This window comes from Petaurus breviceps, unplaced genomic scaffold (assembly GCF_028583685.1).
Source record: "Petaurus breviceps papuanus isolate PSGF00001 unplaced genomic scaffold, PetGlider_PUasm1.0 90792, whole genome shotgun sequence".
NCBI classification, from domain to species: domain Eukaryota; kingdom Metazoa; phylum Chordata; class Mammalia; order Diprotodontia; family Petauridae; genus Petaurus; species Petaurus breviceps.
In genome coordinates, this window is record NW_027187347.1 from 11320788 (window position 1) to 11347970 (window position 27183).

Here is a 27183-nt window from a genome sequence, read left to right on the forward strand (position 1 = left end):
AGAGAGAGAGAGAGAGAGAGAGAGAGAGAGAGAGAGAGAGAGAGAGAGAGAGAGAGAGAGAGAGAGAGAGAGAGAGAGATTTCTGCTGGTGGCTGTGGAATACTTGGCAAAAGCTAAACAGTAAATACGTTAAGATGGGAAGGAAGAAAATTTTAAAAAGCAGAAAATGAAGTTTTTAAATATATGAATTTATTCCAAATAATAATCTTAAAATGCTTTTATCAAAAGCTAAATAGGTCAGAGTCTTAAAAGTGGAAAGCTGTGTGTGAGATGAAGTTTTACTGTATTAACTGGGCAAATGATTGGTTTCAAAATAGTCTAATTTTATTTTAAAGAAGGTTTTACATGTATATATACCATTTTCTATAGTAAATAACTACTTGTTTTGAGATATATGAGCTTATTAGGTGAATAAAAGCATTTTTGAAAGTCTCTAAAACAATATATACAGTTTACCAACTTAATAGATCTCTATTGAAGCATGCTTCTTTAACATTATTTAGAAAAGGAAAATTCTGTTACATAATAATACACAAAAGAACAGTCTTTGAGAGCAATTTTTCTACAATGTTAATATAAAAAATCATGTGTTTATAGTATTTGTACTTTGTCTTATTTTCTAACTTTTTAGTAAGTCCATGGGAACAAAGCAACTAAGGTGGTTTTTGTTTCTTTTGCTGTTTTTTGTTTATTTTAAAATCAGTTTAGTGAACAGCTTCAAAGCAGAGCCCTAGGTAAATGGATTGATCTCAGGGTTTGAGCTAAGATAGGGCATGAGGTTCTAAGTGGGTGTAAGTTAGTCTTGTTGCCTTCCCTTCTTCCTGGACCTCAGAATGATTACTAGTAGGTTGGGGAGAGGAAGAGGGGAGAACCTCAAAAAGCCTAGACTGTTTGTTAATTATATTTGTGGCACTGGGCAAAAACAAAAGGAACTCTCTGATAATTTTCACAGTTTCAATGGGGTTTCCAGGAATTTTAATCTTTTCAGATATTATTATGGCAAAACTAAAGAAGCAAAAGCATTTGCTTTAACTGGTTGGGGGGCGGTGGCAACAACACAGTGGTTCCTTGTTTCTTTAGTGTTCTTACCTATTGCTAAAATAGAAAATGGAACATTAAAAAATATATATTACCCCCCAAAAGTAGGTTATGCCCTACCCCTCTGTGTCTAAAAATAACCACAAAAAGAAAGAAAAGAAGAAAGAAAGAAAGCTATTTTGACTGGCAAAAGCAGACGTGACATGAGAGTAACAGATGGAAGACCGATAGACACTCTCACAGAACACACTCAGCAAACACAAGAGCAGGCATCCCTTCTACACTAATGTAACAATGGTGACTTTTGCCTCATGCTTTCAAACTTCTTTTCATAGGGTGTTTACCTAAAGACTTCTGAAAGAATTATGAAAAATAATGCAGACTGACACTAATAGCACATCTGTCCATTCCCAGAAATGAGAGAAAGTTGATAATCACTGCCTAAGAAGAAAAAGAGTTCAGGCAAAATGCCTTCTTTTCAAGGCAGGACAACACAGGCTATCCAAGAGCTGAGGTGTGCACTTTTCTCCCTAACTCCGCCCCCCAATTCACAGTATTTTTAGTTAAGGTGAGACTTTTGTACTCTAAACACACAGCAAAACACGGCACCAACAACTTTCACTAAGTAAATAATTAAAAGAAACAAATCTTCCTACTAATTGCTCCTCCAATTTGAAAGGTTATTTTTCTTACCTTACACTGTGTCTTCTGAAATCTGACAGTGTCATTCAGTCAGTCATTTCAGTGTCAGCTACTGATTTTCAACTCTTTTATTACACTGAATACAACTAATAATAAAATGGTGCTGATCTCCCTGCTTTCACTATATAACATCTATATTTATATGCTTAGGCTTCTATTCAGATCTATATTTATCTGCTTTATCTGCCTACAGTGCATCTGTTTCTCATACACACAGACATATATTTATATATATACACACATACTGTATATATGTTATATATAAACACACATACACACAAAAATATGTATGAATGTATGCTTGTGCATCTCCTTCAACAGAATGCAGGTGCATAAATACTCAGACATGTGATATGTATACAGAGATCATAAATGTACATGTAAACAGATGTGTACATCCTAACAACAAGGATCCTGTCTGCTTTACTTGGTTGTTGACCTGAAAGACTTTTACATGTTTTTTGTGTTATATAGTCATAGATGCTGCTCTCGCAAGGGGGAAAAATCCCTTAGGGGAAAAAGAAAACAAACTCAAAACACACCAACAGTCTACCTAGTTAATCAGTTCTTGGAGCCATAAAATATTAGAGCTAGAAGGCAGTAAGAAATCGAGCAGTATAAATCTCTCATTTTACAAATGAGGAAACTGAGGCAAAGAGACTTGAAGGTACCTACCCAAAGTCACACAGCTCACTGGCACTGAAACTTGTCTCTTGATTCTCAGTACCTCTCTTTTCACTGCACTATCCTGGGTACTCATTGAATTGTCCTCTTCTCAAAAAAAAAAATATCTTACTTCCTTTATTTAAGTAAAAGGAAGGTAATCCTGCTACTTTATTCAACCTGTCTTCAAATGGCCCTCTTTTTCCTCTTTATAAGCTCTAGGAAATATTCCAGGTTGTGCAGAAGCTAGCCCCAAAGCTGACTGTTAAATTTTCACTGTAAGTATTTATACTGTGGAAACTGGAAAACTTTACAAATCAGGGTTTGAGTGTTGTTTTGTTGATTGTCTAGACTTAATAAAGAAATGGAGAAAATGTTAATGCAGATTAAACTTAAAAGTATGTTCTGGGTACATCTGTTTTCTGGAGAGTTATTAAACATTTACCAGCACATCCCTGACAGTTCACATTTATATAGCTTTTTACATTATTTCCTTGCCAAAAAAAAAATCTGTGCAGCAGGTAATAAAAGTAACTAATGTTGAAAGAGTTAATTAAATTGACTTGTCCAGGGTTACTCAAATGTCAGTTGCAAAGCCAGTTTATCTGAGTCTGAGACCTGCTTTTTTCCACTACACATCTATGGTTTCCACATACCCCTGACTTTAAAACCTAACAAAATTGTAAATATCTCTGATTTCATCTAGGTGATTCCAGCTTTGAACAGGCAACCTAATACAGAGGTTTTTCTGGGCCTAAGTAAAAATGGATGCAGCAAAAAAGGAAATGAGTTCTCTTATGTTTTCCAAAATTAAATATGAAACCTATATCACCCACTGGAAACTAGAAGATATAGAAATCTCCTAAGCAGTTTGCCACAAGTGAAATTTGTTTTAAAATGTACAGTCTTTATTACTTATGGTGTAGTCCATTATGTTATTTTTGCATTAAAGAAAAAGCCAATAGCACCTCTCTTTCAAGATTTGCCAAGCCTTGTTAGCACTAAGCCAATATTGGAAATAGAAGAGGATGAAAAGATATTTGGGGAAGGGGTGTAAAAATGTCACTATCTACCCTTCATCCTCTAGTCTTCCAACTAGCTTTCTGCTATGTTTCCTCTTCCCTCATCCCCTAGCACATGCACAGACACAGAGGCAGCACATAAATCCAACGCCCCTAAAGAAAACCAAAACCGAAAAGAAAGGCACATTGCCACTGGTAGAGTGTGAGGAACAGATTTCTTAAGAGCAAGTTATTCTTTGCACATGGTGAAGTGACCTCACACAAACCTCTTCAGACTGCTAGCCAATAAGAAGCCTGCCGAACCCATAGGATTTTTACACTTTGTACAGTTAACTCACAGACTCAAATCCAAAATCCAGCACTTGGGGATACCATGTGGATTTGTGAAACTCCCTGGGGCATACTGCATCCATAAGCCAAAGAATGGATATTATACTGATCCATACATGCAGCTTTTCATCTGCGACATATTGATAATTACTTTTTATTTGTGAATTAAATCCAAATAATAAAAACACATTGCAAACATTCATCAAAAGCACTGCACTTAACTCTTTCAGACAACAAAGAGGTGTGGGGGGTGGGAGTGGGGGGAATCAAAACTACAAAATAGCCAGTTGCTTCAGGAACTTGTGTGGGATGCAGAAGCTTGTGGCACTTTTTTCCCCCCAGGAAAGCTGATTTCATCATTATGCACATAACATTATGTATCACTGATGCAGAATCATCCTTAGTATAACATAAAACATGAAAAGTTCCTATTGGAAAATAATTTCTCAGTGATTGAACATATATCTTCACTCAATCAACAAGCTTTTATTAAGCACCTACTATTTACCTGGCACTGTGCTAGATGTTGGGGATACAAACCCCCAAAAGAAATAATCCTTGCTTATATTCTACCTAGGATGTAAATTAAAAGGTCACCAAAAGGCAGTCAGAGTCTGAGTAACTGGTCCTGGAGAACAGATAATGAAACATACCTTCCTACTCATGGCAGACATGAAGGACTATTAGGAAAGAATGTTGTATAGAATTTTCAGATATACTCTGCATATTGAGTGTTTTATCTTTTTTTTTTCTGTGTTACAAGGGATGGCTCAATGGAAGAAGGGATATTTTCAGAAATGACTGTGACATAAAAATAAAAAGCTCAATAAGCCTTATTAAACAAAATAAAAAATAAAAAAAAGTTTTTTTTTTAAATCTAGGAGCAAAAGCATTTTAGAGTATAGCATTTATTTTGGAAACCTGAAAGCACCTCCACCCCCTAATTTGTCTTGAACTCATTTTACAAGTGGAAAAAATGAAACCCAGAGATGTTTTCCAAAAGTAATCCAACTATCATTGACAGAAGTAAGAATAGAGGCTTTACTCCCAATTTCTGATGTTAACCTCTAAAAAAAATTGGTAATATGGTGATGGCACTAGAAATGAAGGCTTAAAAATCCTTTCAAATTATTCAGTGACAAAACCAGACTCACATAGTTCTATGTACAATCACCAAGATGGAAAAGGTTATTCAAGGCTTCATTCAGACTTCATGTGGCAAGGTTTAGGTTGAAAGGTAGCTCTCTGAGAAAAAAGCCATGCATGGTTTTCTTTAGGAAATGCAGAATATGCAGTACTGTATTTAGTACATGAGGAATGGGAAAGGGAGACACCACCATGGTAAAGTGAAGGTGGGTGGGAACACGGACCCTACTGGGCTCAGATGGGTAACAGTGTACAGAAAGGAAGCCCTCCCACGTTCACACATACTGAGAAGCAAACAAAAAAAAAGCCAAGGATGCAGTATAAATCCTGCTGTCCCAATAACACACACAGATGTTTCACCATTGTTTTCTTTTATGCACATTTTAATTAAGAGCTCAGGATTGAGCTTTAAAAATGGTATTAAATGGCTTGTTTACATTTACACTATATATCATTTATCATGTATTTTCTAACTGTGCCTGTATCTTTTTCTTCAAATGAACTATTTAGAAATGATTAAGATATAGCTACTATTTCCCACCTAACTCTCATGAGGTCTGAGGTTGTAGGAGGCCCTCAGAGAGTAGGCTTGAAAGAGATGGGGACTTTTACTTCCTTTAATGATCAGTAAAATGATTTCCATTCCCCACAGAATCTTCATTGTCTCCCAAACCAGAACATGTTAAGAAAGAAAGAAAGGAAGGAAGGAAGGAAGGAAGGAAGGAAGGAAGGAAGGAAGGAAGGAAGGAAGGAAGGAAGGAAGGAAGGAAGGAAGGAAGGAATTATAAATCTCTTACTTCACAAAAGAGATTAAACATAGGCTTTTGGGTTGTATTTGTATATTGAGAGTTGTTTTTTGTGTGGTCTCCCACATAAAATAGTTATTTATGTGTGTGGTCTTATACACATTAATACAAAAAAGGGTCAAATCAATAGTGGTGGCAGATCACCTAAAACTGAGGTCTTGAAAGACCCCACAGAAGGGATCCTAATTTCATAACAGTTTCTATTCTATACTTGTTAAACACCTACCTACTTTGAGAAGAGAAGGAACTGTGCTAAGCAGTAAGGACAATAACAGTAATGAAAAATTCACTGCCCTCAAGGACACTATCCTCTATTTGCAAGATAAAGTACATGCAGAGGTAAATAAATGCAAAGTAATTTGAAGGGGGAGGAGAGCAATATTATATGGTATTTTCAAGGAAATGTTTATTTAGGAAGTGCCACCTGAGCTGTGTCTTACTGAAGAGTTCTGAGATTGGGAAGAGGAGAAGTGACTATAATAAATGAATAGGGTGATGAAGAGTGTAAATGCATGGAGACAGGAAATGGATGATTGAATTGGAAAACAGTTCAAAGTCCAGTTTCAGTGGGACATAGAGTGTGTGAAGGATATTAAGATGAAATAAATCTAGGTGGCTAGGATGGAGCTCGAACATGGAAGGCTTTACATGTCAGATTGAGTATATATTTTATCCCACAGGAAATAGGGAGCAAGGGAAGATTTTCAAATGGTAGAATGACATGGTCAAACCTGAGTCTTCAAAAATTCATTTTGGTAGCTGTATGGTAACTGGATTAGAAAAGAGAGAGAATGGAAATAGAAAGGTTATTAGAGTGGGAAGTATTGAAGGTCAGAGCTGAGTGGAAAGAAAGAGACATGACATAAAAAATATTATAGAGATAAAATTTAAAAGATTTGGCCATAGGAAAACAACATAAAGAACATGTTGCAAAGCAATTCTAAAAGCCCTGCTTTGAACTAGTTTAGAGTCAAGTATACATAAAAAAGTAACATTAAAAAAAGTCTTTACATAGTCTGATGTCTTTGTTTTGTTTTCTCTAGAATTTATTTGAGGACAGAAAGTAGGGTGAGCAGTTTTTTTTTTCTTGATGAAATACCTTAGGGCATCCTTAGTTTTTATTTGTTAATTCAGTTTTGCTTTTGGTCCCCACCAAGAATTTTATCCCTTTGTGAAATGCCTACAATGGAAACACCATCAATCCATGCAGATCAGACAGTCTTCTGAAAAATTAACAGTGAATTCCCCAACACAGAAGGAAGGTGAGACAGTTTTGAGGTCCTGCCATGAATGTAAACCCACCATCAAAGGGGAAGAGTCAGAAAGTGATCAGGAAGGGAACATATGGAAAAATCACCAAAGATCTCAGGAGTAAGAAAACTCAGTTTAAAATCTAGACCATAAGCAGATAAATCAACAGGGTAGATACTAAATCAGAAGGTGACTACCAGGACAGTTAAAAGACTGCAATTGTCTTTAAATAAATATTGCAACATAAAGGAAATGAAATAAATTACAAAATCTCTAGAGATTATTTTAAAAGCTAAGCAAAAGTCACTTATCTGATTAGAAAAAGAAAGGGGGAAAAGAAACAATAACAAAGAGACCATTAAACAGTTTCTTTAATAAAGTTCACAAAGTGATAAAGGTGAAAGTGGAATTTAAGTAAGAAGATAAATAAATATAGAGAAACAGACTTGCAACACTATGGAGAAAACTTTCTAACAACTACAAGTAATTTGTGAGACTAAATTTTGGAATAGGAGAGTACATAAATAAGGGGAAAAGAGGTAAATAATAGAAGAGAATGTGATATAACCTAGTTAAGTCTATGGTAAGCAATAAGGAAGAAATAACTCCAGAATCTTCTCATCAATAAGAGGGGGTTATAGGAAAATGGGTGGGGTGCCAAAGGGAGGGATTAAAAGAAAGATGGGAGAAATCTTGATGAGTTGGTTGGGAGGGATGCCAATAAAGAATACTACTATAGGGGAGAGATATTCTATAATGGGAGACAGCAGCTCTGCAATGTTTCCAATCTACACAAGAAACCATTTCCTCTGAGAGGGTACTCCACATCATCCGTGTGCCTTCATGAACGGCATTCTGCCTAGGAAAAGAGAGACTAGAGCTAATGGGACAAATGGCATCAAATAGAGTGGAAAGGCATGGATCCAGAAAGGAAATTACATGACAACGGAAAGGAAATCATTGGGGGGGGGGGGGGGAAGGTGCAGGAGGTAGAATCGGATCAAACAATTCTTGGTTGGAAAAAACAATTCTATTCTGGGGAAATTCTAATTTACCTCTAATATGAATTGATCCTTTTAAGAATGAGGCATAATAGTGCCTGGTATTTTAGAAACTTTTAATTCTATAAGAAAAATAAAGTGGGGCGGCTAGGTGGAGCAGTGAATAGAGCACTGGCCCTGGAGTCAGGAGTACCCGAGTTCAAATCTGGCCTTAGACACTTGACACATTTACTAGCCATGTGACCTTGGGCAAGTCACTTAACCCCAATTGCCCTGCCCTCTCCCCTCCAAAAATAAAAGCAAAAAAAAAAAAAACCCAGTCAATAAAAATTAAAAGGGGGTGGGGGCAGCTAGGTGGCACAGTGAATAGAGTACTGGCCCTGGAGTCAGGAGGACCTGAGTTCAGATCTGGCCTCGGACATTAGCCGTGTGACTTTAGGCAAGTCAATTAACTCCAATTGCCCTCAAAAAAAAAAGTGGCTGAAAAAGGAAGAAATAAATATAAAAACAAAAATCAAAGGATAAAAATTTAGGATAGAAGGAAAGAGGTAAACATATTTTCAGTGGAAAAAAGGCACAGAAATGGAAACCAACCAAAATGTTGGATAGGGAAAGTGGGGATGGGGTTTGAATTAACCACTTAACTGAAAGGGGGAAAAAGTGGGGAAAGGAAAGAAAAATTAGACAACTTTTTTTTAAAAAAAAAAAGGTAAAGGAAGAAAGAAATATAAGATAATCAACTAATCAAAACTATAAAACCAAGGAAATGGGTGACAAGAAGGTAAGGAATAAGGAAGAAAACACTTGTGGGAATAGGACTGGATTAAGCAAAAATAATTATAGTGACAAAGTTCTATTTAAAAATGGAAGGAAAACAAAAAAATGTATAACTAAAAATAATTATACAGATAAAAATGGAGAAAATGTATAAAGCTAACTCATGATTTTAAATGTGAATGGATTAAAGAATCCAACGAAATTAAGGAGTGGCAGATTGAATAGCAAAATAAAAATGAGAGGCTGGAACAAAATTTTCTATATATCAGGTAAATACAAAAAAAGAGTGCCAATCATGCTAATAGAAAAAATAAATTAACAATATAAATAGAAATAAATAAGGAAATTACATTATGTTGAAAGGAACCCTGGGCAACAAATCAATATCAATATTAAACATATACTTCATATATCATCTGAATTTTTAAAAAATTAGAGAAAAAAATTATCAAAAAATAAAGACTGAAAATTAGAGGAGATACAGATAAATGAGAAACCAAATGGGATATGGAATTAAATAAGATAAAACTAAGAGCTCATTCTTTGAAGATACTAATAAAATAGGTAAACCTTTAGGCAATAAAAGTGAGAGCAAAAAAATCAACAAAATAGTGAATGAATGTGGTGAATCATAACAAAGCCAAAAATTATCTGAACCAATTATGCAAAGTTATATGTAAATAAAAATGAGAACACAAAAGAAACAGAGGATTACCTTCGAAAAACAAATACTTACACTAGCAGAATACCAAAGAGAAATCTTAAATCATATAACTTCAGAAAAGGCAACAGAGCTAGGTATAAAGAAACTTTCAAAGAAATGAACTTCTGGTTCTAACACATTTACAGGAGAATTATATCAAATTTTTAATAATATGAATATTGTACAAATTATAAAAAATTGAGTAAGAATACATGCTACTAAATTCCTTTTATGATAAGAATATAATCCCAATACCTAAACCAGAGAAGCATAAAGTAGAATTATAGACTAATATCATTAATGAATATCTATTTATTTTAAATAAAATACTTCAGAAAAAAATACAAATAATCCAAGAAATCATTCACTGTGATCAAGTTGTATTTATATCACAGCTACAAGGAGGGTTCACCATTAAGAAAACAATCAACAGGTAGCGCAGTGAGTAAGAGCACCGGCCCCAGAGTCGGGATGACCTGGGATCAAATCCAGGCTCAGATACTTAGCACCACACCCAGAAATAACTGGCCGTGTAACCTTGAGCAAGTTACTTAACCCCAATTGCTTTAAAACAAAAACAACCAATCAATATAATTATATTAACAACAGAAATAAAAACCCTCAATGTGGCTAACCAATAGAGAAAACAGAAATCCTTGACAAAATAAAACATTTTATTTATGCCAAAACTATCCAAAGTATAGACATGGAAGGATTATTTAAAATAAATCTTTCTAAAACCAAATATAATGAGAATAAGCTAGAAGCTTTCTGAGGATTAAATCAAGGATGACAACTCTTTCACCTATTATTTGGTATTTCTAGAAATGTTAGCAATGGCAATAAGAGAAGAGAAAGAAATTAAAGATATAATTATGTAGGCAAAGAGGAAATAAAACTATCCCTACTTGCTAATGACATAATGGTTCACTCAGAAAATCCTAGAGAATCAATAAAGAAACTGATATAATTGTTTCAGCAAATTTGTAGCCCACAAAATAAGTCCACAAAAATCAAAAGCATTTCTATATGATAGTAACAAAATCTAACATCAGAACAATAGAAATAGCTAAGAAAGCATAGACATCAATGGGAAGAGAAACATAGTCAAAATAATGCAAAATAACACAAAATGCATATAATTCTGAGTCATTCTACCAAAGCATTCTCAAAACTTGAATAAATTTCAATGACAAGGTAATCCTTAAAGAAATAAAGAACAACTTAAATAGCTGGAGGAATATTCAGCACTCATGCCTATGCCATGACAATATAATAAAAATGAGAGTACTATCAAAATTAATTTACAGATTTAACTCTATGTCAATCAGACCATCAAAGAGATACTCAGGAAACTTGGTGGTGCAGTGGATGGAGTCCTGGACTTGGAGCCATGAAGACCTGAGTTCATATCTGTATTCCAGTACTTGCCAGTTGTATAATACTAGTTGAGTCACTTTACCTCTGCCTCATTTTCCTCATCTGTAAAATGCAGATACCTTCCATAGCTGTTCTGATGTTAAGTGATGTAATGCTTGTAAAGCCTTTGCTAACTTTAAAGCCCTATATAAATGTTTTGCTATTCATTTGTTTTTCAGTAGTGTCTGATTCTTTGTGACATCATTTGTATTTTTCTTGATAAAGAAACTGGAGAAGTTTGCCATTTACTTTTCCAGCTCCTTTTACAGATGAGAAAAGTGAGGCAAATGGATTAAGTAACTTGCCAAGGGTCACACCTCTAGTGAGAATCTGAGATCAGATTAGAACTCAGGAACATTAGTCTTGCTGCCCTGTATAAATGTTAGCTACTGGCAATGAAATAATAACAAAATATAGCAAGGAAATAATGAAAAAAGGTAGGAATGAAGAGTAGAACTTATGCTATTTTATAAAGTAGCGGTCATCAAAGACCAATTAGTACTGGCTAAAAAACAGAGAAGTAGATTAATGCAAGAGACTAGACCAGACAACAGAAATAATGGAACTCAGTAAGCCGGTGTTCAATAAAACCTCAAACATATATTTTCTAGGAAATAACTCCTTATTTGATAAGAATTTCTGGGAAAACTTGAAAATAGTCTGGCAGAAATTAGCATTTGACCAATATGTCATGCAGCATTCCATAATAAATTTAAAATGGAATTTTAATATTAAAGATCACACCATAAAATAATTAGAAGTGATCATATACATTGCATAGCTATGTGCAGGAAATGGACTCACAACCAAACAAGGAATAAAGGCAATTATAAAAGATGGATAATTTTAATTTGATGAAATTGAAAGTTAGCATAAACAAATATTAATGCATCTAGGAAATGGAAAAAGGGAAATGGAAAAGGGAAATGGAAAAGGGAAACCTTGTATCCTATTTCTCAGGTGGAAATTTGGCATATATGTGTATTTATACATATATGTATATGTGATTTTCTATCCTATACATAGTACATGCATATATATAATATGTATATAATTATATATACACATATATGCACACACATATAAGAATATAGGTTCAAATCTGATTTCTGATACTTAAAAGTTGAATGAATATAGCATGGGCACTTAACCTGTGAGGCTCAGTTTCTTCATTTGTAAAATGGGAATAATAATACTGATAGTATGTACCTCACAGTTGCTGTGAGGCTCAAAGGCAACAACGTATGTTAAGTGCTTTGAAAACTACAGCATACAAATAACAGCTATTGTTATTTTTCATATGGTGAAAGCTATAGGCATTATAAGTATGGTGCTCATGGGGAAATAAATGGTCTAAACAGATCTAGAATTATGAAAAAAAAGCCAAATATCAGGTCAAATTTTCTTAAATTGGGGGCATTTAGGTAGTGCCATTCCATTTCTCTGAACTGGATCCTCATGGTGACTAGTAATCATTCAAATTTTCAGACTTCATTTATACCATCAACTGTGTCCTAACTACAATTGAAACCTTTTAGAGCTGAAAAAGAATGCAAAGGTCAAACCCTCTCCTTTTTTAGATAAGGAAACCAAGGCCCAGAAAGGTTAAATGACTTAGCCAATGTCACACAAGTAGTAATTGTCAGAGGTGGAATTTAAATCGAGGTCCTCAGAGTCCAGATCTTGTGTTCTTGTTATGTAACATCTTCTAATGTCTTTTCCAAAATCCTGGACTCCCTCTCTCACTGGAGTGACTTCTTACTGGGTCCAAAATTTCAATCAACAACTCTGGATTACCCCATACATCTCCTTTCTCCTTTTTTAAATTTCAGGTCAGGGGAAGCTTTCTGAAGGAAGATACAAAATAACAAAGAACTCTTCCACTACAAATTTATGCTATCAAGATTTACTGGGCTCTCTCTACTGCTTGACAATCGATTCTCAGTGAATTATGTATGAATTCTCAACCCCAATTCCACCCCTATCATTGCATTTATTCCCTTTTCTACTTTTTTATTTTTTTATTTATTTAAAAGCAATCGGGGTTAAGTAACTTGCTCAAGGTTACACGGCCAGTTATTTCTGGGTGTGGTGCTGAGTATCTGAGCCCAGATTTGATCCCAATATCCAGGTCATCCTGACACTGGAGCCAATGCTACTTGTTGAGCCACCTGGCCGCCCCTAAGCAATTGGGGTTAACTTGCTCAAGATTACACAGCCAGGTGTTTCTGGGTTGGGTGCTAAGTGTCTGAGCCTGGGATTCGATCTCCAGGTCATCCTGACACTGGAGCTGGTGCTCTTACTCGCTGTGCTACCTGGCCGCCCCCCTTTTCTACTTTTCTTAATCATAGCTTTTAAACATGTTATACTGATCTTTCTCTCCAATATCACCAATTTTCCCTAGCTTTGACTCAAAAGGAAAGCATGGTGAAGAAGATGGAGATATAGAACATTTAAACATGAAAGAAAATATAGTCCGAAGAATATATTATAGACCACCCAGACAGAATGAAGGAAAAAAAATATTAAAAGTTTCAGAAATAGACCAGACTTGGCATCTATAGCAGTAATGCAAGATTTCAGTTATATATCTGTTGGGAATACTCTGTCTCTGTCCCTGCCTCTGGGTCTATCTGTCTCTTTCTCTCCCCAATACTCATTCTCTCTCTTCCCTTCCTCTCCCCTATCTTGCCCTCCCCTCTCCTCTCCTCTCTCTCTGTCTCTTTCTTTCTCCTTTCTCTGTCCCTCAAAAGTAAATCAATGAATACATTGCTGGCCTACCTTAATGATAATTTCAATAGAATAAGCGAGAAGGTGAACTGCAATTCTAGACCAATTTTGACCAACAATGAGAATCTGGCTAGTTTCTGAATGAGGAGTGATAGGAACTATGAGGAGAAGTGAATATCCACCTTAGACTCTGTGACAAAGGGTGGAAATCTGCATAGTATGACACACCCTCCAAATTTTAGGATGGTAAATGTCAAAGGATTTGAAGAAAGTAGAGGTTGAATCTCACTGCATATAATTCTTCAGGAGTTAGGTTCTAGGTGTAGGAGGAGCAACCTAGGAATGATGGGGATGCAATTCTGGTAGGGAAAAGAAGGAAAAATTGTCAAAAGAAACTAAAGTAGATGAACAGGATACTCTCTAAGTAACTCAGATTTTAAGAAATCATGTACAGGAGGCGGCCAGGTAGTGCAATGAGTAAGAGCACTGGCCCGAGAGTCGGGAGACCTAGGATCGGTTCTAGCCTCAAATACTTCTCACCCACACCCCCCCCACACACACACACTCACACACAAAACTGGCCGTGTAACCTTGAGCAAGTTACTTAACCCCAATTGCTTTATTAAAAAAAAGAAAAAGAAATCATATCCAGAAGATGGGAACAAAGGAAGATAAAAATAGACATTTATATGTATCTTTATACATACATATAGTACCTGTATGTCATATGGAAATTTAGTAAGCTTGCTACCTATGTCTTCATCGAAATCACTGATGAAAATATTAAACAGCTCATAAATCTATGCAAGTGTGTCAAGGTCCTATAAAAACTTTGTCAGGAGAATGAGCAAAGGTTGATTAAGAATGCTTATAAATACAAGGTGGAGGAGGTACATTTGAGAGTTTTAATGGAAGCTCAAAAAGTAAAGCTAAACAGTTCTGTCTTTTCTGTGTATTTTAACATTGTCTTATCCACCCCAAATATGGATCTTATACTTTATTTAACACATATAAGGATTAAATAGGATTTTGTTTATGACTTTTTAAGCAAACCTTAATAATTTATGTAAGCACAAACTATTAACAATAATATTACTATGATATCCTTCTCTGTTTTCTCTTCCAAGGACAATTATTTTTAGATGAGATAAAATATAGAACAAACAGGGCTAATAAGAAATCAAAAGAACTAAAATGGATAATAGTGTTTGTTTTGTTTTGTTTTGATTGTATATGTGATTTCATCAGTGTAGGGAGGTTCCCAAAATCAACATAATATTTCTGAAATGGACTGACCAAGGCAGAATATAGTAGACTAATGTCACCTTAGTTTTTAGACACTATGCTTCTCTTGATATTAACATCACATTAGCTTGTTTGGCTTACATGTCACACTATTGCCTCATATTGATCTTCCACTAAAACTCACAAACACACCAACTCCATCTTGTACTTGTAAAGCTTTTTTTTTCCAATCTCAACTATAAGATTTTACATTTATCTCTGTTCAATTTCTATTTAGATTTTAATCAGACAAATATTTAATTAGATTCAGTGCAACCTGTCAATGACTTGGATAAAACCAGAGATGGCATGTTTACCAAATATGCAGATAGCACAAAATTCTGAGAAACAGTTAACATAATACAGAACAGAATGAGTATCTAAGAAAATGTTGACAAACTAGAATGTTGAGCTAATTCAAATAAGATTAAATTTAATTAGAATAAATGTAAAGTCCTATACTTGGGGCCAAAAATTTAACTTCTTAAATATTAGAGATCCATGGCTAGATTCATTTGAAAAGATCTGGGGGGTAATAATAATTAAAGCTAACATTTATATACAATAGATAATAAACTTAATATGAATGAATGGCATAATATGGCAACTAAAGAAGCATTTTTAAGATTTATTGAGATAGGAAGAGGGACCAGAACAAGAAAAATGGTAGTCTAATGGTATTCTCTTCTGGATCAGATCACAGTAGAAGTATTTTAGGAAGCAAGATAATAAGCTAGAGATTTAACTTGAGAAAGGGATACTAGGATAATAAAAGGCCACATATCATAATAATCAAGATCATCTGAATGAATTAGAAATGTTTAGTCTATAGAAGAGAAGATTTCAGAGAGATATATTCAGAAGTATTTGAAGGACTGTCCCTAGGAGAGGAATTAGATTTATTCTCTTTGGACCTAAAGAGAAGAACTCAGAATAATAGTTGGTAGATGCAGAGAATCAGATTTGAGCTAGATGTAACCCAAACTTCCTGCTATTTAGAGCTTTACTAAAGTATAATGGGATGCCTTGGAAGACAGTGAATGGGTTCCTTCCTCACTGCCCATCTTCTAGGGAAGGCATAATGAACATTTTTTGTCAATTGTAGCTGAACAAGTTCTCAGTCAGGTATGAGTTCCAGTGGTGGGAACCTGTAGCCTCAAGGCCACATGTAGTCCTCTAGGCCCTCAAGTGTGGCCCTTTGACTGAATCCAAACTTCACAGAACAAATCCCCTTCATAAAAACATTTGTTCTATAAAACTTGGACTCAGTCAAAAGGCTACACCCAAGGACCTAGAAGGCCACATGTGACCTTGAGGCCACAGGTTTCCCAGCCCTTAAAACTATCTGGTCTCTGAGATCCCTTTTAATCCTGAGATTCTGTGAAATTCTAGTTCACTTCGATTTGCATTTTATAACCTGTAACATGGTATGTAACTCTTACTCTTTATGCCTTCTGTGCCTACTTCTATGGATATTTTTTTCCTATTTTACCTCATCCTTTCTCACTGTTTCTTTTTTCCCCTCTCCCACACAGTATCTTTACTATTCTGCTTCCTGAGAGCCATCCCCTCATTCATGACCCAACTCAGAGTTCCAAATCTTCCATAAAAGCACTTTGAATACTATCATATTTCTTCACAACAATTCCTTCAGTTATATAATACATACCTCTATGTTCAAAGAATTTCTCAAATACTACCTTTAAAATATTTAAAACTCCGTATTCTTTTTTGAACATAGATAACTGTGGTTTCTACATTGAAGTACCTTTCCTGTTTCAGGAGGTAGAATATTCTTTCATAGGTTTTCATTTCCACACAAGATTAAAATATAAATTCATCAGAATGGCATTCAAAGTCCTCCACAACCTGGTTCCAACCTTACTTTTCAAATCTTATTTTACACTATTCCCCTCCATGAACACTTTGTTCCAACTGTTTCATTGTATTGTAATTCACTGCATCCTGAATACATATATATATATATATCATTTGTATCCTACACTACCCATGCCATTCATTAAGTCTGTACTGCACTCTCTCCCTAGAAAGCGTTTTTCCTTCCTATCTTTCAAAGTCTAGTTCAATTGCCAATACTTCCTTGAAGCCTTTCTTACTACTTGCATCTATATTAATCTCTTCTAAAATTCTACAGTATTTGTGGTCTGTAGCATTGATTTTTGTACTTAATAACATTGTTATTTAAATATTTAAGATATATTTGTCTGAACTTCCTAATCAGATCTTAAGGTACTTGAAACTAATGTCTGTGCCCTAATGTCTGTGCCTATATTTCTTGTGTGTTTCTCCCAGTGTTTCTAAGCAACACTTACAGTAACCACTCAATAAATACCTGAATGAATGAAATTATAATATTTAATCTGTATGTCACTTTGAGTTAGATACTATACTCAGTAAAGTTTCACACAGCCATAGTATTTGGCATCGAGGAGTGTACATTCTAAAGAAAAAAAATATATGTGAGTGCTGGTAGAAACTCTTTCTCTAATACATAAAAAACCCCAAACCAGAAAAACATGAATTTAACACAAAAAACTAAAATTCTCAAATAGAGAAATGCCTATTCTAGGTTACATTATTGGCCCATGTCCTTTCTTTCCATATGGATTGGCCCACAAGGATTTTCATCAGTGATAAGGAATATATCTTCTAAATAGAATTACCAAAATCTAGCTCAATATCAATAACAGCTATACTAGGGCTCTGGCTCAATTACTATGAAGTAGACAAACAATAAGGTAGCATTTGATGAAGAGGAGTAGAAGAGAGGGAAGCTGAGTAGGTATATCAGTGATTTCATTGGTATTGGGAATACCAGTGAGGAAATTCCTTCTACCAGTGCAGACCAGCCACTGTTCTTCAATATGTAGTCTTAGAAATTTTCTTCAGCATTCAAAAATTAGTGAATTTGTCTAGGGTCGTATGGTCAATGTATGTCAGAGGTGATGTTTGAACTTGCATATTCTAGACTCTAATGCTCTCTACTCAGTATGCAATGCTGTCTCTCAATATTATTACAAGCCCCAGTCTGCAGATGTGGAAAGTTAGGCTCAATTTATTGATAAAGATAACAAAGCTAGTAAGAGACAGAAATGGTTCTTGACCCCATATCTTGTAACTGTAAATATAATATCCTTTCTGCTGCACCACATTTTGGAGAGTGAGTCAACTTTGGATGACATACCTACAAATCTGAAAGTTAAGTGAAAATGTTATATCCTTATGACACAGAAATGAACAGGTCTTTCTTAACAAACAGATCCTAAAACTATAACTGGGACTTTCATAAACCAATGCATAGAGAATTATGTCAGCTGAAATATTACATAACCCAAAAGATTCTCAAATCAATATCTTCATCACAAAATGGTAATTTCTAATCCAGGTCAGTCTAATTAATTTGAATGAATAAATGATTTTTCTAAGAGGTCCCCCTGCTGGACATGTATTACATTCAACTCCCTTTCTCTGAATCCCACCCCCAATCCCCACCTTCAGCTAAAGGAAAGAGGGCATATAAGACATAAAATCTTTTCTATCAAGATAGGAAATATATAGTATTCCTTTATTTTCTCTTAAAGAAAGGCATAATTGGCCTGAAGAAAGGATCATGACACCCTTTTCAGCAAATACTAAGGACTTTATAAGATGATCAGTTAAATAAGGAAAAGACTAAAAAGCTAAAAGTTCTGGCAAAAAAATTACTTAATATCAAGAAGTGCTACCCTGACATGGTTATCAGACCCTGGGAGGTGAATATCATGTTAACTAAAATATGGATTGCTACCCTGTTTCAGTACAAGACTTGAGCTTTAGAATTATTTCCAGAGTGTATAGATTATAGCTGAAGTTTATGGTTTACTATTACACTCCTATGCTACTGAATATTGATCACCAAAGTACTATGCACAGTATGCCTGAATACAACTATACCTTTCCAGTCAGTCCTTTGCTACAGCCAGTTGGTATATTTTAGTAAATAAATTATAAAAAAGAATTTGTAATGTCATTTTTATTAAATCTGCCACAAAAATGCAGAAGCCTTTTCTAAATAGGCCAATTAATAGGAGAGATTATTACATCTATTGAGTAACTATGAATTTAGTTTGCTACAATGATGGTATTTATCTTAGTGTTAATTGCTGATTTAACGGGCCTGTAAACAAACTCATATTATAGGGCGCGTCTGAGAGTATATTCATAAACACAAATCATAGTTATTTGATGGACAACTGAGCATTGTTAGTGTTTATATGTATATATTTATACATATATACATATTCATATAAATATATATATGCATATCTCCAAAGACTGAAATATAGAAAGGGGATCATTCTTCATACTTCTTATGGGTATAGATCAAATGTCCTCTTCTTATCTTTCCCTTTAATTTGCCCCCCTTCTTCCCCTGACTAGGATGTTTTTTCTAGATTCTGAGATGTATGTTTAGAGGTGTTTGTTTGTTTGTTTAAAATCTGTTCAAAGGGTTTCAATTTTAGGGTCAGTAAAATTTCTACCTTTTTAATAAAGGAAGAGTAAAAAACAGCAATGATGTAGGTTGGAGAAAGCAATACCATGGAAACCCACCACTGCCACATTATTTTATCTTTTTTTTGTTTTTAATAACACCAAATGCTGTAATTTATGATGGTAATGTCACTGCAAAGAATTAGCAGTTTCCTAACCTAGGATACATGTTTTCTACAGTGTACTATAACTGAATACATGCAGATGAAACTACAAAAGCAAAGATAAGAATTTAAGTGTTCTCTGCTTATAGAGCTGAGGGACAACCAAGAGAAATTAAGACCAAACTCATGGGACCATGTAATAGGAGTTTATTCACACTCAAAGTTCCTCTTACTTTTAAAGAGCTTTGTAGGAAGCCCTGATGGTCTGTGGGATAAGGATAGCCATGAGAATGTAGGCCACTGTCTGAAAAATTCTGCACTTTCCAAAGTGTTTACAATGATCGTTTCCATATCCAAATAAAAAGTATTAGCTCATAAACACAAATATATTTACTCAATCAACAATAACCATTTATAAAGTGCCAAATATGTGCCAGGCACTATGCTAAGTACTGAGGATTCAAAAATGAGGCAAAAGACAGTCCCTGCCCTCAAGGAGCTTACAATCTAATGGGGGAGACCATATGCAAACAAATATACACAAAACAAACTAGGCAGCCAGGTGGCTAAGTGGATAGAGTGCTGGGTCTGGAGTCAGGACAACTCCTGGGTTTCCATGGTATTGCTTTCCTCTTCCTAAGTTCAAATCTGGTCTCAAACACTAGCTGTGTGACCCTGGTTTACCTCAGTTTCCTCATATGTAAAATGAGCTGGATAAGAAAATGGCAAACCATTCCAGTATCTTTGCCAAGACAAAACCCACATGGGGTCATGAAGAATGAAAACACCTGAACAACCACAACACAAGCTATATACAAGACAATTTAGAAATAATTAACAGAGGGAGGGCACTGGAAATAAGAGGGGTTGGGGAAGGCTTCCTATAGAAGGTAGGATTTTAGTAGGGGCTTACTTAAAGGAATCCAGGGAGGTCACCAATTGGAGCAGAGAAGGGAGAGCTTTCCAGGCATGGGGGCAGCCAGCAAGAATGCTTGGAGCTGTTCTAACATTGCAGCTCTTTAGTATTCATGTTCACTTTTATTTTTCCAATTTGTTTTTTACATTTGCTTCCTTGCGCAATGGTTTCTGGTCTAAGGCTAAGGGCAGATGGGCCCAGCCCTAGGACCCAACAGAGTGTAAAAATATGAGGAAGGGACTTGGACTCAGGAATCCTCTTGTCCTGACCTCTGAAATAACATGTGTAAACTTGGACAAGTCACTCAATCTTCTTGCTTATCAACAAAACAATAGGTAATATAGTAATTGCTAGCATTCATATGGCACTTTAAGGTTTGAAAAACACTTTACCTGTACTCTCTCATTTGATCCTCACAATAGCCCCAAGAAGTAGGTGTCTTTATTATTGCACCATTTTACAGATGAAGAAACTAAGTCTAAGAGAAGTTAAGTGACTTGCCCAGGGTCAACCAGCCAGTTAATGTCTCATGCAAGATGTGCACTCGGCCTCCCTGACTCCAGATCTTAGTACTCTATCCACTAAGCCAACAGCCTGTCCACACAGTAATATATAACATAAAAGATCTTTTTTCAACTCTAGAGTCTATGATCCTATAAGTTGAACAGTTTCTAGACTTTCCAAAATGGTACTTTAAACATGGCACTCATAAAAATAAAAAAAAAAACTTCTGTAGCACTGAATAGTAAAGGACACTATCATCTGTCAGAATATCTCTGTTCAGTCTAAACACAATCTTGGCACCAACGTTTGTAGACCACATTTTTTTAACACTTAAAAGTGATTAATAATCAGGAAACAACAACAAGATTTTAAGAATATAGGATTATAAAGCCAATGGCAACTGTAAAAGTGTTATTGATGTGTGTTTGTGTTTTTTAAGCTTCCTTGACTAAAAAGATCAACGGTTGCCTACTGTTGTAATATCTATGCCTCCCAGACTGAGTGTAATGAGCTTAATCTCCAATGAAGTTTTATACCTGACTTTCATATGCTTGTGAAATAGAGAGCCTTAATAGAAGATGCCTGGTCCAATGACTCCTATGCAGGGGTAAGTGCTATTGTTCAAACTGAGAGAAAATGTTCTTTCTCAGAGATGCTGCTATTTGTTTGGGTATTTTTTCTTTCTGTTTCCATTCAGATTAAAGCCATGGACCTGTATATTATAGAGGAAATAACAGGAGAAATAGACCAGATTGAACCTGAAAAATCATATCCTGAGTCATCTTCTTTAGGAGACCAATGATGGTGCCAGCTCTTAACTCTAGTCAACTGTGTGCCTAAAAAAAAAAAAAAGAATTCTCTACTAGGGTAAACAAAGGCATCTTGGAAGAAGTACTCTCCCTAGCTGGTGGTCCCTAAAGCCAAACCCTACTCTCCATTCATGATTTCAATTAGAAATCTAATTGAAACTAACAAAAGCTTTACTTTCTCCATTATACTGACTAGAACCCAGCTTATATTAAGCACGGGCTAAATGGAGAACCTCTGCTTTTCTATCTCTTTGTTCTCCTGGGTGTCACAGCTTCCTGCTCTATTCGCTTCCTTTTATAGTCTTCCCTCACTAAGCATTTCAGAAAAAAAAATGCTAAATAAAGATCACAACCTGTTCTATTGTGTCCCCTTCTTCTTCTTTTTTTCCATTTGTGCAATGTTGTGGCACCTATTAACTACCAATGTTTTCAGAATGACATTATACAAGGTGCAGGCTGTACCACTGTGCCCTAAAAATATCAACAACTGCATTAGTCTCACAATAATTAATGGCAGGCATTATGCAAATGACAACTTTTTCACTGCAAAATAATGACATTTCTTCATTTTGAGCAGAGTTATGCAAAACAATGAATTTAGGATGATAAATCACACAGGAGAATTAAGAAAGCCATAACGTTCCTGCCCAGGCAGGCAGAAAGATAGACAGACCAACAATTTAGAAAACATTGTTTGTTCTCACACCACTATAAAAAAAATCATAGCCAGTCGGCCATTAATGTGTGAGTTCGTGTGGGTTTTTCCCCCCTTTAGGCACCAATGCATAAGGGGATGCTAAATTCTAGCAATTGGATCATTACAAGTCACAAGCAAATTTTTCTTTATTAACCTTAATAAGTCATTCACTCACAGACTATAGTCATCAGGCAAATAAAAAGTATCACACGCCATTCTGCTACACATTAACTAATTCCTTATGCAAACATCACAACATATAGCAATTACTGCCGCTCAAAAAAACAAAGTCATTTTCAATTTACTTTATTGCTTTTATATTTGGCCATTTCCTGTAGCACATTATCGGCTCTTTCCATAACAACCCGAGGTGGAATGAAGAAGAATTTTACCAGCAATAAGTCCTACTTTCAGCCACCTTTCTGACAGCTTTTCTTACCCTTGCTCCTGCTAGGGTTCCTCCCTAGTCTTTAAAGGAGGTAAAATCACAGGGAAAGAGCTGGGAGGGTATGTGTAGGGGCTGGGAGCAGCACTTTCCTACTGTATTTTTTGTTGTTGCTGTTAGGAAAATGAGAGGGCTGGAAGACTGAGGTCCAGCTGAATTTCCCCGACATTTGTCAGAGTGCTGCCAATATCCAGCCTCAGAGATGCAAGAACAAGTTATAACATAGGCTTAGAATTTGCCACTAACAGGATAATCTTAAAGGGCAATTGTATAGACTATTAGTCTGTGAAATGCCCATCATGGATAATGAAAATTATGAAGCTAGTTCTTCATGCATCAACAAAATACAATTGTTTTTTTCTGAATGTACTTGACTCAACAGCAATGACAAATGTTATACTTCCTCTCTCACCTTTCCCCAAATATAAAGCATTCTTCTCTCTTTGCTCTTTCTAATGTTTCCTTCTTCAACAATCCCTTTCATGTAGGAATCTCAGTTTGTGAAGCAAGCACTAATTAAACTGCATGATTCTTTACTGAATTTTATTTAACCCATTTTACAGACTGTTAAATAGTCTGATCATAGGATTTTCCCAGAGTTATTCACTGAAACATGTCAGAACTGATTGTTTCCTTCAATGGAAAAAAATATATTTTTTCTCATAATCATGAAAATGGCTTTCCAGTGGTAAACAAGGAGTCTGAAAACAAACTGATGTGTCCCTGTATATACAGCATGTTGATCTCCTCCTTCTATTCTCCTAAATACACAGTCTGTTGAGCCCCTTTCCCCTTTTAAGACAGAATATTTCCAAAAAGAAAAACATTTTGGAAAAACCTCTCTCCCTTCAGTTTTTCCTCCTGAAGTTAATAACATTTTGCAGCTCTCCTTAAATAAAATCCAGCCCATGCTGGATCAATAAGAATGATGCCCATTTCCCTAATGGCAGCCGATTGCCATTTGCTATTCAAATCAGACTAGATAAATTACAGTACATGCCAGGGAACAGGCCAGTGAATTAAGACAGGCCTCCAGAGGACCAGCGATATTATTAATCTTTTAAGACACTATCATATTTCTTCTTGACAGTGTGCGTAGACTCACAGACATACTGCACCCAGATTGAAATATCAGCTGCTGAAAAAATCAATAGCGTTAGAAACACAATCATTTTTGGTCTGCAGGGCCCACACTATACAACACTTGTGCCCCTTTATGCCATCTCCCTTTCCATACTCCACTTGGCATTTTACCTCTCTGCCTGCTGGTTCTTTCCTCTCTATTTATTCAGTTTAAAAGCTCTTGGGTCCAAATGTCATAAGATGGTCAAGGGGGCACATCCATTGCCAACCATTGCCATCATGGTCATGGCTCTGATTTTCTATGCATTGTAGCTATATTAATTTTATCAAGTGGCAACATACCTTTGGTTGGCCAGCTTCCCCTGTTCAACCTTCTACCACCATTGTTCCATCTGGCTCTGACAGTTTCATGGAGAAAGACAAACATTTATGGTTTCTGCTACTTCCAGAAGGAGGGAAAAGGTGGAAAAATGATACAAGAAATCTGGACTGGAGATGCTGAAAGTGAATTTGTGCAAAAAGGAGAAAAACCATAGTCTGTACAGATTTTTCATTCTATCAGGCACTAGGAGGGATATTTGAAATGATTCTGTTATCGTCCTTTATTTGTTAAGTCCTATCTACATAAAAGGGAACAATTACTTTAGATGACAACAAACCCTCAAAGAAATAAGCCCTTCTTCTATAGTACTTTGCTTATTTACCTTTTGTATGGCACACAATGTTAAGGTTATCTTTAAGATATCAAAGTTTTGAAGTTTTGCTTTAATCACTCTGAGATGGAAAAATGAGTGGCCAGCACAACTTTCCATCTGCGCTACACATGGAACCTTCCTATGTGTAGTCTCTCTCTACTAGAATATGAACTTCTTGAGAGCAGGAGCTATCTTTCTTTCTTGTCTGTATCTCCAGCACTTAGCACAGTGTTTGGTAAATGATAAATTCCTAATAAATGCTTTTCTTGTTCATTCAGTCTTTCATTCAGTATGTAAACATACACACACCACAATAAAACTATTCTTGTTTTACTCATTTATTCTGCTTATCTCAAGCAAGAACTTAATAGCAAATGGCTTTGAGGGACCCTAAATAATTATCACTTGGTATTTTGCAAAATGAGAAGATTTATAAACAGTGGCCAAATGTATATAGCACCTTTCTATTCCTCCAGATGCCACATTAACTTGCTATATTACACTAGTAGCATGTATGCACACCCTATATTATAGAATCAAGAATCACATCTTTGATTCATGATTTTCATAGAATCACAATACACAGGAATTGCTAGAATGTCCCTTGATGATATGTCTACCATCATGAACTCAGATGTTTTTAGGTACATTATGACTGAAGACAAAAAAAAAACAAGAAGCGAAACAAAATGCTCTGATTAAAAAGGGAGAATCTGGAATTTTTTTTAAGGGCTGAGCTGTATCTCTCTGCACTTTCTCAAAGGACAAAGGTTTCTCCAAAAGCACTCTGGAATACAATCATGTCTTCACCTGCCAGACAGAGAAAGAGTATAGTATGGAATGGGAGGAATGGTCCTACTGACTGCTTAAGGGCAACACTTGAATATTTAAACATCTTTCATCTGAGACCTGAGTAGTGTCTACACCTTGTAGTATATGAGAGAGCTAGCCAGAGCACCATAAAGGAATAAAAGATAGCATAGTAAAGGAAGAAAACAAGCTAAATAAAATATCAAAATACATCCCAGCTATTTCTATGATTTGTGATGATGCAAAAAATTATGAATCAAGGACATGACCTTTGATTTCTTAAAGGAGAAAATGTTTACACCTTTTGTTTGGCACCTGCCACTCCATGATAGATTTAAGATTTAAATTCCTTAAATTGTGTGTAAGTACAGTCTTAAATTTTCTCCCTTAACTCAAACTCAAATAAGAATCCCATTTTGGGTCATGAAAACCCCTTAAAAGAAATTCCTGAGTTAATAATTCTATTTTCATCTCATTTATTTATTTATTATTTTTATGGCCTGTTCCACAAAGTTAAACCCTAATCTTATTAATACAGGGAGAAAAAAAGCAAAGCACCAACCTTGATTATGAACCAACGATTTTGTAAACAGTTGTCTAACTAGTCAAACTTTAACCTTAAAATCCAAACATGCAGTGAAAGACAAAATACAGAGAGCAGAAAGGAGGGATGGTCACTGTCGCTTCTGCTTATCAGCTTTCCCTGGAAGAGTCTGATTTCAGAGTGAGAGTGTTTTGACGAAAATCCCAGGAGCGGGTGAGAATATGGAGTGAAAACAAGAAAGGAGGTCAAAAGAGGCACTGGTTTATCACTGTAATCTCAAAATGGAGGGCATTCAGGTCATATGGAAAATAAAGTGACTATGGGCATGCACACAGTGATCACAGGCTCAGGAACCTGGGGATTACAAAAGGGGAAAACTTCAAGAACACTGAATAATGAAGGTTTCTTTATATCCACAGGTGCACAGCCACTGAACGCAAGGCTGGCTCGCCCACACTGTTCTGTTACTAAATCTCATGTGGAGCCTGAGGGACCGCTCTTCCATCCGAAACAAATGGAATGCAGTCTGATCTGTCTGCACTCATTTCATTTTAAAATAAAACAAAGTAAAACATGAATGACATTATTACGGTGTGGCTTTTTGCAATACTATCACATTCCTCTTTTCTCCCCTCTACCGCCCTACTCAGCATAGTCTTTTGGAGTTTGGGGGCAATCTGAGTTCCTTGCTACTAACTGCTCATCAATTCACCCTGTGACTTACAGAAAAATTTCTCATGAGACACAATATAATCTAAACAGGGGACTGATATCAGCAAGGTCATGTTGCAGTTGAACTGTTACATGCAAAAGAATATGCTCTGGTTAGAATTTTTGCTTTTATTTTTTTAACCACGAGTTCCACATAAGGCATATGGTTGGAGAATCAAGTTCTTCTGTTTTGGGGTTCAGCATGAAGTGTGTCTTTGGTCAGGAGTGTTGTAAGAGATATTAAGGTTCTTAACAATCAAAGACTGTTAATGAAATAAGTTCCTAGTGAAAAACATTATGTATTTTGTTTCACCACTTCACAAGAAACCTTTGGGATGTCCACTACAAAATATATTATTGCTATTTAGAAGTCAAGGAAATTCACACTGTGAAACCACACACACACACACACACACACACACACACACACACACACACACAC

At 35.6% G+C, this 27183-nt stretch overlaps 1 protein-coding gene across 42 annotated transcripts in view; it reads right to left on the minus strand.

Moving 5' to 3' along the window:
- The window catches only part of ZBTB20 (zinc finger and BTB domain containing 20), a 1019756-nt gene that overhangs the window by 478092 nt on the left and 514481 nt on the right, over positions 1-27183 (minus strand). The window contains exon 1 of one of the 42 annotated variants that reach the window (XM_069069959.1): positions 1732-2499. The exons of the other annotated variants lie outside the window; for them this stretch is intronic. The gene's annotated coding sequence lies outside the window, so the exon portion shown is untranslated. Of the gene's footprint in view, positions 1-1731; positions 2500-27183 lie in introns of those variants that run through there. 42 annotated transcript variants of the gene reach the window in all.